The sequence below is a fragment of the Scylla paramamosain genome, chromosome 24 (assembly GCF_035594125.1).
Source record: "Scylla paramamosain isolate STU-SP2022 chromosome 24, ASM3559412v1, whole genome shotgun sequence".
Taxonomy (NCBI): Eukaryota; Metazoa; Arthropoda; class Malacostraca; order Decapoda; family Portunidae; genus Scylla; species Scylla paramamosain.
The window spans coordinates 11,036,574-11,052,436 of NC_087174.1; the positions used below are offsets into that span (position 1 = coordinate 11,036,574).

At 40.6% G+C, this 15,863-nt stretch overlaps 1 long non-coding RNA gene across 2 annotated transcripts in view; it reads left to right on the forward strand.

Annotated features, from left to right (window-relative positions):
• Window positions 1–15,863, forward strand: part of LOC135112942 (uncharacterized) — a 237,930-nt gene that overhangs the window by 183,984 nt on the left and 38,083 nt on the right. The window contains exon 5 of one of the 2 annotated variants that reach the window (XR_010274630.1): window positions 1,877–1,944. This is a non-coding gene — a long non-coding RNA (uncharacterized LOC135112942). Of the gene's footprint in view, window positions 1–1,876; window positions 2,405–15,863 lie in introns of those variants that run through there. The other variant, XR_010274629.1, reaches the window with a different exon arrangement.

Here is a 15,863-nt window from a genome sequence, read left to right on the forward strand (position 1 = left end):
CCTCCCCCAAAATATCTACCTATATACCTATTTATGAAATGTACTTATCTATCCTATTAACCCTATCCATATATTCAGCTCAGTGACGAGGTGGTGGCGTGGTGTTTTGTTTTAGCCATTTAGAATTTGGTTACGTCTCGAAATGGTAACACTAAACCAGAAGAAAAGAAGGAAGAGATTAAGAATTCGATGAAACAAACTTAGGAGAATGTAGTTGAAGGGAAAGCTTAGTTAAATGTATGAATTATTCCATGTCTTGTCTTGCCCTTTCTTTTTGTGTGTGTGTGAGAGAGAGAGAGAGAGAGAGAGAGAGAGAGAGAGAGAGAGAGAGAGAGAGAGAGAGAGAGAGAGAGAGAGAATGTGAATGAGAATGTAAACCAACACAGGCGAATGGACCAGGCCGGAAGCGTTCACTCCGTAACGATATGCAGGCTAATTTTGAGATTTAATTCCAGATAGTCGAGGAAGTAAAGAATTCAACGGCGTTTTTTCATTGCCTCGATAAAGCTTCGTGTGTCGCTATTTACTCCACGCTCATTGTGCTGTGCCTCTGCCCCTCCACCCCAATTCTCCCCTGCTCGCCTGCCAAACAAGAGAGGGAAGCGGAACTTTTTACCTCACAATTGAAAGCTCCCACGTGTAAAAATCTACAGCAGCATCCGAGCTCCGGTCCGATCACTCACTTTGGGAGGAACAGAACTATCATCTTCCACAAAACTTTCCTTCGGCAGGTAAAAATCTGCAGAGTTGTATGCCATTATGTATGCAACGGCTGAGATTTTTTTTTTTTATGTGTGTGTGTATGTCTGTGTCTTTTTTTCTCTGTCTTCTTATTAGTATTTTGATTTGCTGCTAACGTGATGCCATTGTTAAGCGGTTTGCGTTGGTGTTATTTGATGTTGTTTGATGTTTCTTGAATGCAATTACTGGCGGTGAATTAGATTTTTACACTGAAACTACTTTTCCTCTCCTCACTCGCGTATATGATTACAAGAAGGATTTATAGATGTATATGAAATTATCGCTCCCTCATCCCTTTATTTCTTGTTTATGATGACTGCGAGGAATTAGGAATATATATGAAGTGATTGTTCCTTCATCTCTTGTTTCCCTGATGTGATTAGGGGAAGGAATGAAGGAATGCAATCAACATAAACGTCAGGCGCGGATTAGAAGCACCGGGACTGATTCTAGTATATTCTGATTCTATATTCTGATTCCGCCGTTCAGTTTTACTCGTGCAGGCGTTTTTATAGTTAGCAGATATTTCTCAACTCTTATCGCTGGAGGAAGGAACATTATAATCAGCATAAAGTCGAGACACTATTTAGCATTTAGAATTCTGGACCCACATTTTTTTTTCTGTTCCATTTTACTCTTAACGTTCTACTATTTTTTGTCAGGTATTTTTTTCTAGACTTGAACGTAAAAAAAAAAAAATGGGTTAGATATATAATTACAAATATAATCTTGTGATGCGTGCTAAGATGTCACTACACCCAGTTCGTATTTTTTTTTTTAGTTTCTTTTCCATTTTGCTTCTGATTTTTAACAATTTTTTTCTTACATTTTTTTCTCGATTTCTTGAACATTGAAGAATTGGATTAAATATGTGACTGCAAACATAATCTTATGATCCACGTTAAGATGTCAGTACACAATTCGTTTATTTTCTTCTATTCCATATTACTCCTAACACGCAAATATTTTTTCTTATATATTATTTTTGTAGATTCCTTCAACTTGAAGAAGAAAAAAAGGTTAAACACATGATAACAAATACAATCTAACGACGTGCATTAAGATGTCACTATAGCCAATCATTTACACAGTTATCAGATCCGCCTTGGCTGTAATACCCTCGTGTCTCCCGCAGAATGAAGAGGACGCGCCGGGGGTGCCGCGGGGGACTCGTCGCGGCGCCCTGCCCTCCACTACTCCTCGGTAAGTGGCGGCCGGCCCTTCATCCCCTATTATCTGGTGTCCTTATCGGTGTCCTCGCCTTATCAAAGTCCTACACGGGGGTCTTTATTTGCGAGCCACCCCCCTGTGATGTCTGAGAGCCACGGGGAAGTTAAACCAGGCACGCCCTTCACCACCACCACCACCACCACCACCACCACCACCACCACCACCACCACCACTGCCAATACCGCTGCCATCCAAACCGCTAACATATGAACGCCGTCTGCAGGCTCTGTACCTTTACCTGGCTAACCTGTTGCCTCTCCACCTGTAACTCGGCCTGACGCAGGGTGACGTTTATATTTAATTCCATCATGCGCGGTGTACCTTAATGCTTTCCCCGAGACTTAAGTTAGGCGAGTAATGTGCGCGTGATGTTCGGTGTTTCCTATTCGTTTTTCCTTACTGAGATGCGGAGATGGTTGCGCGGAGACAGACACACACACACACACACACACACACACACACACACACACACACACACACACACACACACACACACACACACACACACACACACACAGTCTTTATTTATTGCAACAGTGCATTAGAGCAACCAAACCTCGCCTAGTTTATCCAATTAAACTCTATGTGTAATGTAACTCAGAGAGAGAGAGAGAGAGAGAGAGAGAGAGAGAGAGAGAGAGAGAGAGAGAGAGAGAGAGAGAGAGAGAGAGAGAGAGAGAGAGAGAGAGAGAGAGAGAGAGAGAGAGAGAGAGAGAGAGAGAGAGAGAGAGAGAGAGAGAGAGAGAGAGAGAGAGAGACGTCCCTCCTCAGCTGGGCTTTATAGGCGGTGTCTGATTCTCCTCCTTTGTAAAGCAGTGACCATTCCATTTACTTTATTGAGCGTTTCCGTTGAGTGTGTGTGTGTGTGTGTGTGTGTGTGTGTGTGTGTGTGTGTGTGTGTGTGTGTGTGTGTGTGTGTGTGTGTGAAACTCTACCTTCTGGTCTGTCTCTTCTTGCAATATACATAAAGGTAACATTGTGAATTGTACAATTGTTCCTTCCTCGCTCGCTCGCGCGCACACACACACACACACACACACACACACACACACACACACACACACACACACACACACACACACACACACACACACACACACACACACACACACACACACACACACACAACTCACTCATATCCCATTAGTATCTCTCTCTCTCTCTCTCTCTCTCTCTCTCTCTCTCTCTCTCTCTCTCTCTCTCTCTCTCTCTCTCTCTCTCTCTCTCTCTCTCTCTCTCTCTCTCAGTTCAATCATGTTTTCTCAATAAGCTCAATAAAACTTGCATTATCTGAGTAAACAACACAAACCTTAGTGACATAATGCAAGAATAATGTAGCAACAATATTATAAACGTTTAAAAATGAGCAAGAAAAGTTTTAAATATCTTTGTATCTGATTTTGCAAATGTTTCCCAGCAACAATAACAAACATTGGCAATATACTCGCGGGAAGAAGACAAGCATATGTTCCTGAGATAATTTGTTCCTCTATTTGTTATATTCTCCAGCTCCGCCCTCGCCTCTCCGCCCTCCTCCCTTTTGTTCATGTACTTGCTTCCTTCCCATTCCTTCCTTCTCTTCTCACTTCTCTCTCCCTTTTTTCCTTCCCAGCTCTTTCCTTTCTTATTTATTCGCCGTCTTTCTCTCCTACTTCTTTCATCTTATCTTTCTTGCTCCTTTCCGCTCTGCTACTTATTCCTTTCCTCTTCTTTCCCCTATTTCTTCTCCTCTTCAGTCTGTCCTCTTTTCTCCCTATTTCTTCGCTCCCTTCTACTTCTTCCTACTAATTTCCCCTCCTTATTCCTTTTTACCACTCAGTCCACATCTCCTCCCCACTACTTTCCCTTCACGCATCATCATCTCCCTCTCCTCCCCACTTCCTTTCATTTCTTTCCTTCTCCTTCCTCTTCTTCTTACTTATTTTCTCAACTTCATTTACCTCTCCTCTCTACTTCCTTCTCCCCCTCCACAGTGCTTCCCTCTGCTCCCCACTTCTCTATCACTCCTCCCCCACACTCCCCCTCCCCCATAAAGGCAGTGGGTAGCAGCGCCTGGCGGGTGAGTCTCTCCGTCAGCAGCGATGGTATCATGACACCTGGACAGTAAAATGGAAATTGTGGAGAGATTGTGTTAGACTGAAAGCTTCTTCCCTCCCCCTCCCTAGCTCATCTTGTACTCTCTCTCTCTCTCTCTCTCTCTCTCTCTCTCTCTCTCTCTCTCTCTCTCTCTCTCTCTCTCTCTCTCTCTCTCTCTCTCTCTCTCTCTCTCTCTCTCTCTGACACTTACTATTGTCACCACCGCCTCTACCATCTCCCATTTCTTCTATTCACACAATCTCAGCATCTTACTTTACCCTCCCTCCTTTCCCTGCCCTCTCTGCCCCCTCTCCCTCTCTCCCCATACACCTCGTCACCTCTCCTTGCCATGCGTCAGTCCTCCTGCCATACACATGTTGGATAATCATGATATTTCACTTTTATTTGTTATTTCTAAAATGTTTTGTACGAACGGCACTAAGAAAGAACAAGAAAGGAGACAGTAATCACGATAGAGGGAAGAAGAGGAGAGAAGAGGACAGGAGGAGGAGAGGGAGAGGTAGAGGTGAATAACCAGATAGGAGGAGGGAAGGTAACAAGTAAGATGGGGAGAAGGAAGAAGGGAGGGAGACAGGGAGTAGTAGGAGGAGGGAGACAGAGGGAGAGAGGATGAGCCAAAACAACTTTTTCATCTGTACCCTCCACTCCCTTACCTCTCCCTCTCCCCCTCACCTCTCCACCTCTCCCCCTGCCAGTCCCTCCATGCCTCCCCTTCAAATCAATCCACCACTGGCCTCCCAAAAACACACAGCTGCTTTACCTTAAGACAATCTCGCTTCACCACAGACTGGGAGAAGTGGCTCAGCGTTTTATGGTTTAATTGTTTTATGTGCGACCTATTCTTGATGATGGAGGGGCGGAGAGAGGGAGAGGGATGCTGGGAGGAGAGTGAGGAAGAGAGATGCTGAGAGGAGAGATAGATAGAGAAGATTTAGAGATGAGAAAAAGGGATGCTGTAATGAGAGAGAGAGAGAGAGAGAGAGAGAGAGAGAGAGAGAGAGAGAGAGAGAGAGAGAGAGAGAGAGAGAGATTGTGGGAATGAGAAAAGAGAGGATAGAAAAAAAAATGACAGAGAATTATGTTGATAGGTGAGAGAAAATGAAGGAAAGAGAAAAGAGAGAGATAAAATGAAGGTGTAAGTTGTATATTGATTGGTGTGAAGGGAGAAGAAAAGAAAAGAAGAGGAGAGGAATTTCCTGGAAGGGAGGAGACAGGATCGGGAGAAGAAAAAGTATTGGTATTTAGTAAAAGATAAAACTATTTTTTCATTTTTTTTTCTTTTTTTCAGAGAGAGAGAGAGAGAGAGAGAGAGAGAGAGGGGGGAGAGAGTTTGCGCGAAATTCCTTCATTGTTTTCACTTTTTATATATATATAATTTAGAGACAAAGGATATACTCTCTCTCTCTCTCTCTCTCTCTCTCTCTCTCTCTCTCTCTCTCTCTCTCTCTCTCTCTCTCTCTCTCTCTCTCTCTCTCTCTCTCTCTGGACAATTAACACAAGAACAACCTGTAGTAAAATGCAGATGATTCATACAACTCGTGTTTATTCTGCGTTTTTATTAGACTCACCCTTGTGTTGGTGTAGCCGCTGAGACGAGGCGAGCGAGCACTGATTCTCCGCGACTGCCCTGAATGGGTGATCGCTGGGAGGCTTAGAGAGAGAGAGAGAGAGAGAGAGAGAGAGAGAGAGAGAGAGAGAGAGAGGAGAGGGAGAGACAGTGGGGTGGGGGCAGGGGAAGAGAGAGAAGAATCAGTAAGCGAATGAGTGTAGGGCACGTACTCGTATTCAGAAATATTATGCTCTCTCACCACGACTATTTTAAAAGGCCGCATGGATGGTTAGCCGGGTTCTCAAGACTGCTTCTCCTGTTGGTAATGTAGAAGTATTGTTAATCTGTCACTAGAACCGTAAAAACATCCTTAGAGATCCGTGTATTTAGCTGCAACAAGAAGAGGGAGAGGAATAGGAGAAGAAAAGGAGATACAGGTGAGAGGTTTGACTGGCTCATGTTTTATTCTCTCCCTTCCTCACCTGCCCTTCATTAGGCCATTAATGAGGTGCCGGGAGCAGGTGAGGTCCTGTCTGGTTATAATTCTGCAGTAATAGTAGTAGTAGTTGTAGTAGTAGTAGTAGTAGTAGTAGTAGTAGTAGTAGTAGTAGCAGCTTTAGTGGTTCTGGTGATTATACGAGTAATAGTAGTGGTAGTAATAGTATTTCTTATAGTATTGGTAGTAGTAGTAGTAGTAGTTATAGTATTAGTAGTTGTAGTAGTAGTAGTAGTAGTAGCAGCAGCAGCAGCAGTAGCAGTTAGGAGTAGCGTCATTCTTATTAACGAGTACTTCATTTTGACAAGTCTATATTTCACTGCCCCCTGTACTGTGAGCCCGGCATACATAATGACTGCTGGGCTGCTAATGTCCCGTGGCCACTTGGTGTATTATTCGTTACCCCTGACAGCTCTGATTCAGGCAATAAAACACCTTGAATTACTTAGTTAGTAGTTGATTTAATTAATGACTTACTCACCTGTGCTATGGCGGGAGAGAGAGAGAGAGAGAGAGAGAGAGAGAGAGAGAGAGAGAGAGAGAGAGAGAGAGAGAGAGAGAGAGAGAGAGAGAGAGAGAGAGAGAGAGAGAGAGAGAGTCATTTCTTCACCACAATATCCGTTTAGCATCACCACCACCACCACCGTCACCACCACCACCACCACCACGACCAGTCACGTACGAAGCGGGTTTCAAGGTCGCGGTTTCAGGGTTTCGCCAGTTTCTACTTTTTGCCGAATCTTACGTAAGTGTTTTCCAGCTCGCTAGTCACTGCAGCTGGTCGTGGCTCGCGGGGTGGCTGTGGGGCTCCTCGGGGCTGCTCAGGGGTGGCTCAGTTCAGGGGACGGCTTGTGGCTCTGCGTGAAGTAAGTGAAAGGATCTATTAACGAAGCGAAGAAAAATGAGAATCTGTACTAAACTCTTGAAATTCTCGACGTCACGAAGCGAGTAGTGAGTTCTTCAGTATTTTTTATTTTTTTTATTCTCCGTAAGTTGTTTTTTGATGTTTTAAGTGGTGGGATGTCTCGGCGTGCACGCGTTAGAGAAATGGAAAGGAATAGGTTATTAATAGTGTAGGGAACAAGAGTTGTATATACTAATTAGTCTATATAATTGAATCCAAGGAAAGAAAGAAATGAAGGGAAGAGAATATTAATTGTGTTAGAAAATAGATGTATATGAAAAGAAAATACTATTCAAGATGATGAAAATAAGGAAATATATATATTTTTTCTTTATAAATTATTGATTCCAGGAGAGAAAATATAAGAAAAGGCTATTAACTGTGCTGGAAAGTAGACATCTATGCTACTTTTTTTACGGGTGAACAAGTTAACGAACAGCTTTTATTAATATTCAAAAGATAATTAGAGAAATTTATACATAGCGATCATGAGCACGTAGTTCATAACATGAGTGTCTTATACAGAGACTGCCATGTGTAGACCTAATGGCTCCTTGTAATTTCCCTTATGTTCTTACGTCTTTTATTCTTATCTTTTTTAATCTTTTCGTGTCACATAGTTTAATATTTCTATCCGTCCAAGTCATCCCTGAAAATGAAGACGAGACGAAGTATTAATCAACACTGTCCTTATAAAAGAAACACAAAGAAAGTTTAGATGAAAAGAATCCTTAACATCTTCTCGAAAAGTTTGTGAGTCGTAAAATAAGATGGACGGCCTTCAAACTTTTCCTGCCGCTCGTATGAATAAAATGAAACAGCCATCAACTCGTCCATTAATCAGCAAAATGAGGCTCAATCTACAAACATAAATCAAGCTCCACGAGAAGGAGAGAGTAGGAAGAGGAGGAGGAGGAGGAGGAGGGAAAACAACAAGTAATAAAGAAAAAAAAATCATATCTCACACGAACAGTAGAGAACCAACCACCTTTTAACACTGAAATAAAACCACAAGGACTCAAAACTCTGAAAATGAAAAAAAAGAGGGAAAAGAAAGAAAGGATGTCATAATATTTCACATGTAAACAGTAAATATAAGACAGCAACCTTTCAACAGTAAAATAAAACCACATCAACTTCAGGCACTTAAATAGAAAACGTGAAGAAAAAGAGAGAAAAAAAAAAACGTAATTGCCTCAAATACGAATAATCCACAACCTCAGATTCTTACGTAGGATATATAAAGGTAAAAAAAAAAAAAATAGAGAAAAATTGTAGTATCCCCAAAACCGAACAATACGCAACCTCTCTCAACTTTACATAATATCCACAGCAACTCTTAAATAGGAAATATAAAGAAAACAATGAGAAAATAAAAGACATACTATCCCAAAAGCGAACAATACTCAACCTCCTTCAACTTTACAAGAAAATCAAAGCAACTCCAGGATCTTGAATACATTTCCCTAACATTATATTTACTTCCCCTCCTACGTAACAATAATAATAAGAGCCACGTATATATTTCTCACTCAAGCCCGGAGCAGAGGAAGATAAAGAACTTAACTTGCGGATCTTTGTTGTGTAATCTTCCTTAACATTATTATTGCTTCCCGTCGCCAGTATAGTAATCAGACGAGCATTTCTCTCTCTAATCAAGACTGCAGGACGAGATGGAAAATTATATATAAAAAAAATAAATAAAATAATAAATTCTTAACTAAATAAAGATCTCTCAAGTAAAATAAAGGACCAAGATAAACAAGAGCCATTCTAAAAACTAGACGTAATTATTTTGTAAGTTGAATTAGAAGGGAAGATAAAACATTCAAATAAAAACTGGAAACACGTGAAGAGGTTACAAGACTACTCACTTTACTGTGATCAAAATAAAGAAGATCCATTTTGGAAACTAGATAAAATGTTCTTCTTTTAACGTAAACTAGAAAAAAAGAGATAAAGAATACTAACAAAAGCGCGAAACAAATGAAGTTACAAAAAAATACGCACTTCAGTACAGCCTGAATAAAACATGAGTCATTTTGAAAATAACTGGATAAAATGTTTTCTTTTAACGTAAACTAGTTAAAATAATATATCATTCTAATAAAAACTCGAAATAGAAAAAAAGGCCTCACAAAATTATATCTCTATTCAAACCAAAATAAATAAACATTTAAAAAAAAAAAAACTCGATGTTATTTTTGTTTTCATATGTAGACTATAAAAACAAGAAAAGAAGAGATAAAGAATACTAATAAAACACGAAGCAAATGATGATCTCTCAGCACTATTGTATTCGCAGCACGAGCTAAAAACAAACAACAGACGTTTTGAAAGCAACTACACGTATTTCTCGTGTCATGTGGACTAGAAAGCAAGATAAAAGATGATCATAAAACTTAAAACACATGAAGATCCAACAACATTAATTTCATTCAAGTACAAATGAATCCACTAGAATTACTTTGGAAACAGACAAACTTTTACTCACTCCTAGACTAAATAAACAAGACAATGTTAATAAACTCAAAACACAACAGAGCATGACAACAATTATCCCTCTGTTGTCAAACCAAAACAAACAGGAGACATTTAGACATTATGAAAACATTTGCACATACATATTTTAACCAAACCTTAACTAAATATAATAAGATAAATAAATAAACTAATAAAATTCAAAGTACGACATCTCACAACCTTCATCACTTTCTAATGAAACAGAAACAAACAAGAGACATTTAAACATACTGAAAACATTTACAGACACCATTCCTTCCAAAACTTTGAATAAAAAAACAAACATATAATTCAAACCAAAAGACACCCACCACAACATCCCGCACTCTCTATAAAAACGAGGACAAACACGAAACATACATTTAAACATCTGAGAACATTTATTTACACACACAATACCCCCCCCCCCAAAAAAAAAAAACCCGAAAACCATACAAAAATAACAAAACCCAAGACACACAAACTCACAACACTCATTCCAAACCAAAACCACAAAAAAAAAAAAAAAAAACAACTTAAAAACACACGATACCTCAAAATTCCTTTCTTATACCCAAGAGAGTAAGGTCAGCGAGGCACGTGATAGTTTCTGCGAGGGTACATGGACACTAGGTAGGTAGGGACACTGGGTAGGAAGGGACAAGGGTAGGGACACTCATAAGGCCCAAGGAACCCTGACTGATGCGGAACTAACGGCCACTTTTGCCAACAATGGTCTAAGTGTCTTTGTTTTAGTGCGTGGAGCTCCGGATGACCGTGGAGGGGAAGGGGAATGAAGGAGGGAGGGAGGGAGGGAGGGTAGAGGAGGTAACAGGCGAAGAAGGGATGGAGAGAGAGAAGGGGAGAAACGAAGGATGGAGGAGAAAAAAGAAGCGTGCAGAGATGGAGGTTGTATGGACATTGTGTGTGTGTGTGTGTGTGTGTGTGTGTGTGTGTGTGTGTGTGTGTGAGAGAGAGAGAGAGAGAGAGAGAGAGAGAGAGAGAGAGAGAGAGAGAGAGAGAGAGAGAGAGAGAGAGAGAGAGAGAGAGAGAGAGCACAAGAAAATGCAAAACACTAAACAAATAACAGGTACCAAAGGCGAAAGAAAACGAGGATAGAAAGTAAAAAAACAAAAAGCGATAAAAGGAAAAAATAAAAACACGAAGAGAAAAAAATCCTTGACTGTTTATTTGAATTTCTTACTTAGATGTTCATATTTTGCACTTTATTTGTACTTTATTTGCGCATAAGAAAGGGAGAATAAGTGTCTTCCCGTGTCTCCAGATGGCGGCGTGTCCAGCCCTGAGGACCTGCCACGGCCTGTTTGCGTCCGCCTATCTGTGCATCTCTCTCTCTCTCTCTCTCTCTCTCTCTCTCTCTCTCTCTCTCTCTCTCTCTCTCTCTCTCTCTCTCTCTCTCTCTCTCTCTCTCTCTCTCTCTCTCTCTCTCTCTCTCTCTTTATCTCTCTCTTTCGGCAGTAACCTTCCTTCTTTTGCCACACACACACACACACACACACACACACACACACACACACACACACACACACACACACACACACACACACACACACACACACACACACACACACACACACACACACCCTTTCCTGTCAATATATTATCTGGGCTCGAAATAACAATGACCTTTCTTCCTTCTCTTCCATCCCCTCCTCCGCCTCTTCTTCCTCCTCCTCCACCTCTACATCCTCCACCTCCTCCTCCACCTCCTCCTCCTCCTCTAGTCTCTTTTCTTCTTGGTATCGTTTTCACCCTGTAGTGTCTGTTTCTTTTCTTTTTTTTTTGTTATTCTCTTTTTTTGTATGTGTTTACTGTGGTTACTTTTCTTTTTGTGTCTTTTGTAGTTTTGTGTGTTGATTTCTTATTTTATGCGTTTTTGGTTAACTTCCCATTCATTTTTTGTCCTGGACCTCTTCTACTACTGCCCTCTCCTCCTCCTCCTCCTCCTCCTCCTCCTCCTCCTCCTCTTCCGCAGCGTGAGGGAGACAGAAGGAGTAGTTTCACACAATGGAAAGAATCATTCTGTGGCCTCGTGGGATGACCGCTTCCCTTTATGGGCTCCTCCTCCTCCTCCTCCTCCTCCTACGTTCCTCTTTCGTCCATCTTCCTCATTACCTAGTCTCTACTGCGGTTTTGTTTTATTCCTTCTTCCTCTCTCTTCCTTCTTTCTTCTTCTTTACTTATTTGGTTGTTCTGTATTCTGTTCTTCAAGTGCTTCATTTTCTTCTATTTATCTTTTTTATTGCCATGTTTTTCTTTTCTTTTCTTCGTCTAGTTTCTTTATTATGGGTCACTCTTTACTGTTCTCTTTGTTTTTACACTTATTTCCTGTTCTCATTTTTTTTTGTTATTTTTTTCTCAGATATTCATTTATTTATCTCTTTCATTCTCTTTGTCTTTCCTTCCTTACCCCATTCTGCTCCTCCATACCTCTGTTTCTTCATTCCTTTCCCTTGTCTCTCTCTCTCTCTCTCTCTCTCTCTCTCTCTCTCTCTCTCTCTCTCTCTCTCTCTCTCTCTCTCTCTCTCTCTCTCTCTCTCTCATCCAGTTCCTCCATTTCTTTTTTTCATGCCTTCTCCTCCATTTTGTCCATTCTTTCTTTCTCCCTTCATCCCTTCCCTTCATTTTTCCAGCTTCTCTTTCTTCCATGTCCTCTCTATTTTCTACTCCCCTCCATCCCTCCCTTTACTCCCATACAATCTCTCCACTTTCCTCCATATTTCCTCCTCCATTCTCTCTTTCTCCTGTCATCCCTCCTCTTCGTCTTGCCCAATTCCTCCTCCTACCTTCATCCCTCTCCCTCCTTCTCCTCCTCCTCCTCCTCCTCCCCCTACCCCTCCTGCCGGCTCGGGTCTCAGCGCTGTAGGGTTGAAAAGGGGTCCCATTCTTTCCCTTTTTTCCAGGTTTTGTAGGGAATTTTTCGGTTTGGTCCGTGTTTTGAATGGCGGCGCAGGGGAGACTGGTGATCCCTCTGCGGGGGGCTGAGAGAGAGAGAGAGAGAGAGAGAGAGAGAGAGAGAGAGAGAGAGAGAGAGAGAGAGAGAGAGAGAGAGAGAGAGAGAGAGTTAAAGAAAGGCAGATAGGTAAATAGACAGACAGACAGACACATAAACAGATAGATAGGTAATTAGATAAACAGACAGACAGACAGATAGACAGGCAAAAAAAAACCATAATAGACAAAAAAGAACCTTACGATTAAATAAAATTAGAGAGAGAGAGAGAGAGAGAGAGAGAGAGAGAGAGAGAGAGAGAGAGAGAGAGAGAGAGAGAGAGAGAGAGAGAAAGAACTATAAAGAATGGAAAAAAGTGGCGCCTGACTTGTACCTGGTTGTCCTCGGTGGCACCTGGTCATGTACAAGGCTGCCGGGCGCCCTAAACACGTGCTCGTCTGCGTAACACCTGGCCACCTGCAGGACGCCCTCTCTTACCTAGTTAGTCCCGCAGCAATTGGGTAGTTTGTCAGGGTTGCTGCTCCTCTACAAGACTGGCGGTGCTTTAGAGAGACTCTCGCTTCGTAAACTTTGGCTGGCTTGGCATACGTAAACAACAGCTTGGTCTTAGAGCCTTTGTGTGTTGCTTTTTTTTTTTTTTTTTTTAAGATTTGCTGATTTGTTTTTATACTTTATCATTTATTAGTAATTCCTCTTTTACGAAATAGCCAAACCAATGCTTATTCCCCATTAAAGTTTCTGATTTTCTCTTGCATTTTATATTTTATTAAGCATTTATTTATTTATTTTTTTACGTAACAATCTACAGTATTTTTTCGGGGATGACTGGACCTTAAAGAATATTTTTTTTTATGAAGTAGCTGGTTCCTTATTATAATTTACTGATTTATTCCAATATTTTAAAATTTAAGAATCATTTAGTCCTTTACGAAACGGTGTTCTTTTTTTTTTCGAAAGTAAGTTTGACGCACTTCAGTATCTGGTCCTTTATCAGTCATTTACTCACTCAACAGGTCCGTAAATCAGACACGCTAGTACTTGGCATACGTTTTTACGAAGCAAATCCAAATAACATCTAATCCTTTACAAAATAGGTGATTCTTTATCAAGACTTACTGATTAACTGCAGTTTTTCACCCTTTACGAGTCATTTACTTCTTTGCGAAACAGCACCTCCTATAAATCAGGTGCCTCGTTAGCTGGTGTACTATTTTTTTTAAGCAAGAAAGAATTTTATAAGCATTTAATCCTTTATAAAAATAGCATATACTTTATTAAAACTCACTAATTTTCTCTAATAGCCAGTTTTCTGCGTTCTTCACGAAACATCGGGTCTTATATAAATCAACTACCTCGTTAGCTAGTACATCTTTGAGGGATGAGTGAACACTAAGAGTAAGTAATCCTTTACGAAACTCACTGATTCACACAAACATTTTATTCTTTACGAGTCATTTACTCCTTCATGAAACAACACGTCCTATAAATCAAGAGCCTCGTTAGCTGATGTAGTATTTTGAAGCACGAGCGAATTAAAAAATCATGTAATTCTTTATAAAAACAGGCGATTCTTTATTATAACTGACTGATTAACTTCAATATTTAATCCTTTAGTCCTTCACGAAACACCAGGTCTTGTAAACAATATGCGTCGTTATCTTGCATATTTAAGAGACTAAATCCTAAAAACACATAATCTTATATAAAACATACCTCTACTTAGACCCAATGATTCACTTAAACATTCCATCCTTTACCCCTTCATGAAGCAACACGCCCTATAAATAGAATAAATCAAAGCTGGTGTAGTATTTTGAAGCACGAGTGAATTCTAAAATCATGTAAACCTTTATAAAACAGCCGATTCTTTATTATAACCGACTCATTCACTTAAACATCTCCTCCTTTAGTCCTTCATGAAACAACGAGTCCTATAAATCAAGTCCCTCGTTAGCTAGTGTAGTATTTTGAAGGACGAGTGAATCCTAAAGGCATCCTAATCCTTTATGAAGCGCCAGATCCTCGGCCAGGCAGGTGGTGGTCCGCTTCGAAGGGAACTCACAACTTACCGCCGACACAACCTCTCGGCTCTGCCTATTAATTATCTCGGGCAAATTAAAGCTAATTATAATATTTTGTCAGCTTGTTCCATTTATCTCCGGCATCATTTACTAAACCTGCAATCTCGTTTTTTTGTTGCTGTTGTTCCTGCTGGTGCTGCTGCTGCTTCTCCTCTGTCCTGAGAATTCAAGATATTGTTAATACTATTTTGGTTCATGGTGCTTTTATGTTTGTGTGTGTGTGTGTGTGTGTGTGTGTGTGTGTGTGTGTGTGTGTGTGCTGCTTTTGTGTTGTGGCTTGTGATGCTTATTGCTTTCGTTACTTTGTCGCTCTCTTTTCTTGTAGTACTAGTTGTGGTGGTTGTAGAGGCAGTGTGATGCTGGTGGTGGTCGTGATGGAAGTAGTATTAGTAATAGTAGTAGTAGTAGTAGTAGTAGCAGTAATAGTAGTAGTAGTAGTAGTAGTAGTAGTAGTAGTAGTAGTAGTGGCAGTAATAGTAGTAGTAGTAGTAATGGAAACCTTTGATTTAATTTTGCCCTTATCTTATAATAATTTCCTCTCTTTCCAGTTGTACCCGTTTTTCTGGCTTTACACACACACACACACACACACACACACACACACACACACACACACACACACTCTCTCTCTCTCTCTCTCTCTCTCTCTCTCTCTCTCTCTCTCTCTCTCTCTCTCTCTCTCTCTCTCTCTCTCTCTCTCTAAAAAAAAAAAACTAAACCTCTTCATTTATATACCCTCTTACTTTTGTATCTCCCTGTACTACCACATCCTGCTCTCCCTCCTCCTCCTCCTCCTCTTCCTCCTCCTCCATGTTTCCTTCCTCCCGGCAATAGGATAAGTGTCGGTCAGTAGGATTTGCAGGATTTCTGGTTTTTACGGACATAAGAACAAGGATAACTATAGGCAGGGAGTAACGTACCTGGCGATGACGCTTAGGCAGAATAAAAAGACCCAGAAAATAATCATATGTTGGCTGGTGAGCCAATAAAAGAAGTAATATAATTCCTAATGTAGAAATTAATGGTAAAACTATTGATATTATGGAGGAAATTGTACACCTGGGAAATGTTTTAGGAAGAAATATTTTTAAATGTGATACTTCTAAATGTGTGACTGATTTTTATCGACAATGTAATTCATTTTTATCCCGTTTTAAGGGTGGACTGTCACATGTAAGAAATACTTTGTTTTTTAAATATTGTTCTAGTTTTTATGGTAGTCAACTTTTAAATGTGTGTGATGGTAGCATGGAAGCGGTGTACCGAGCGTGGAGGGTTGCAGTGCGTCG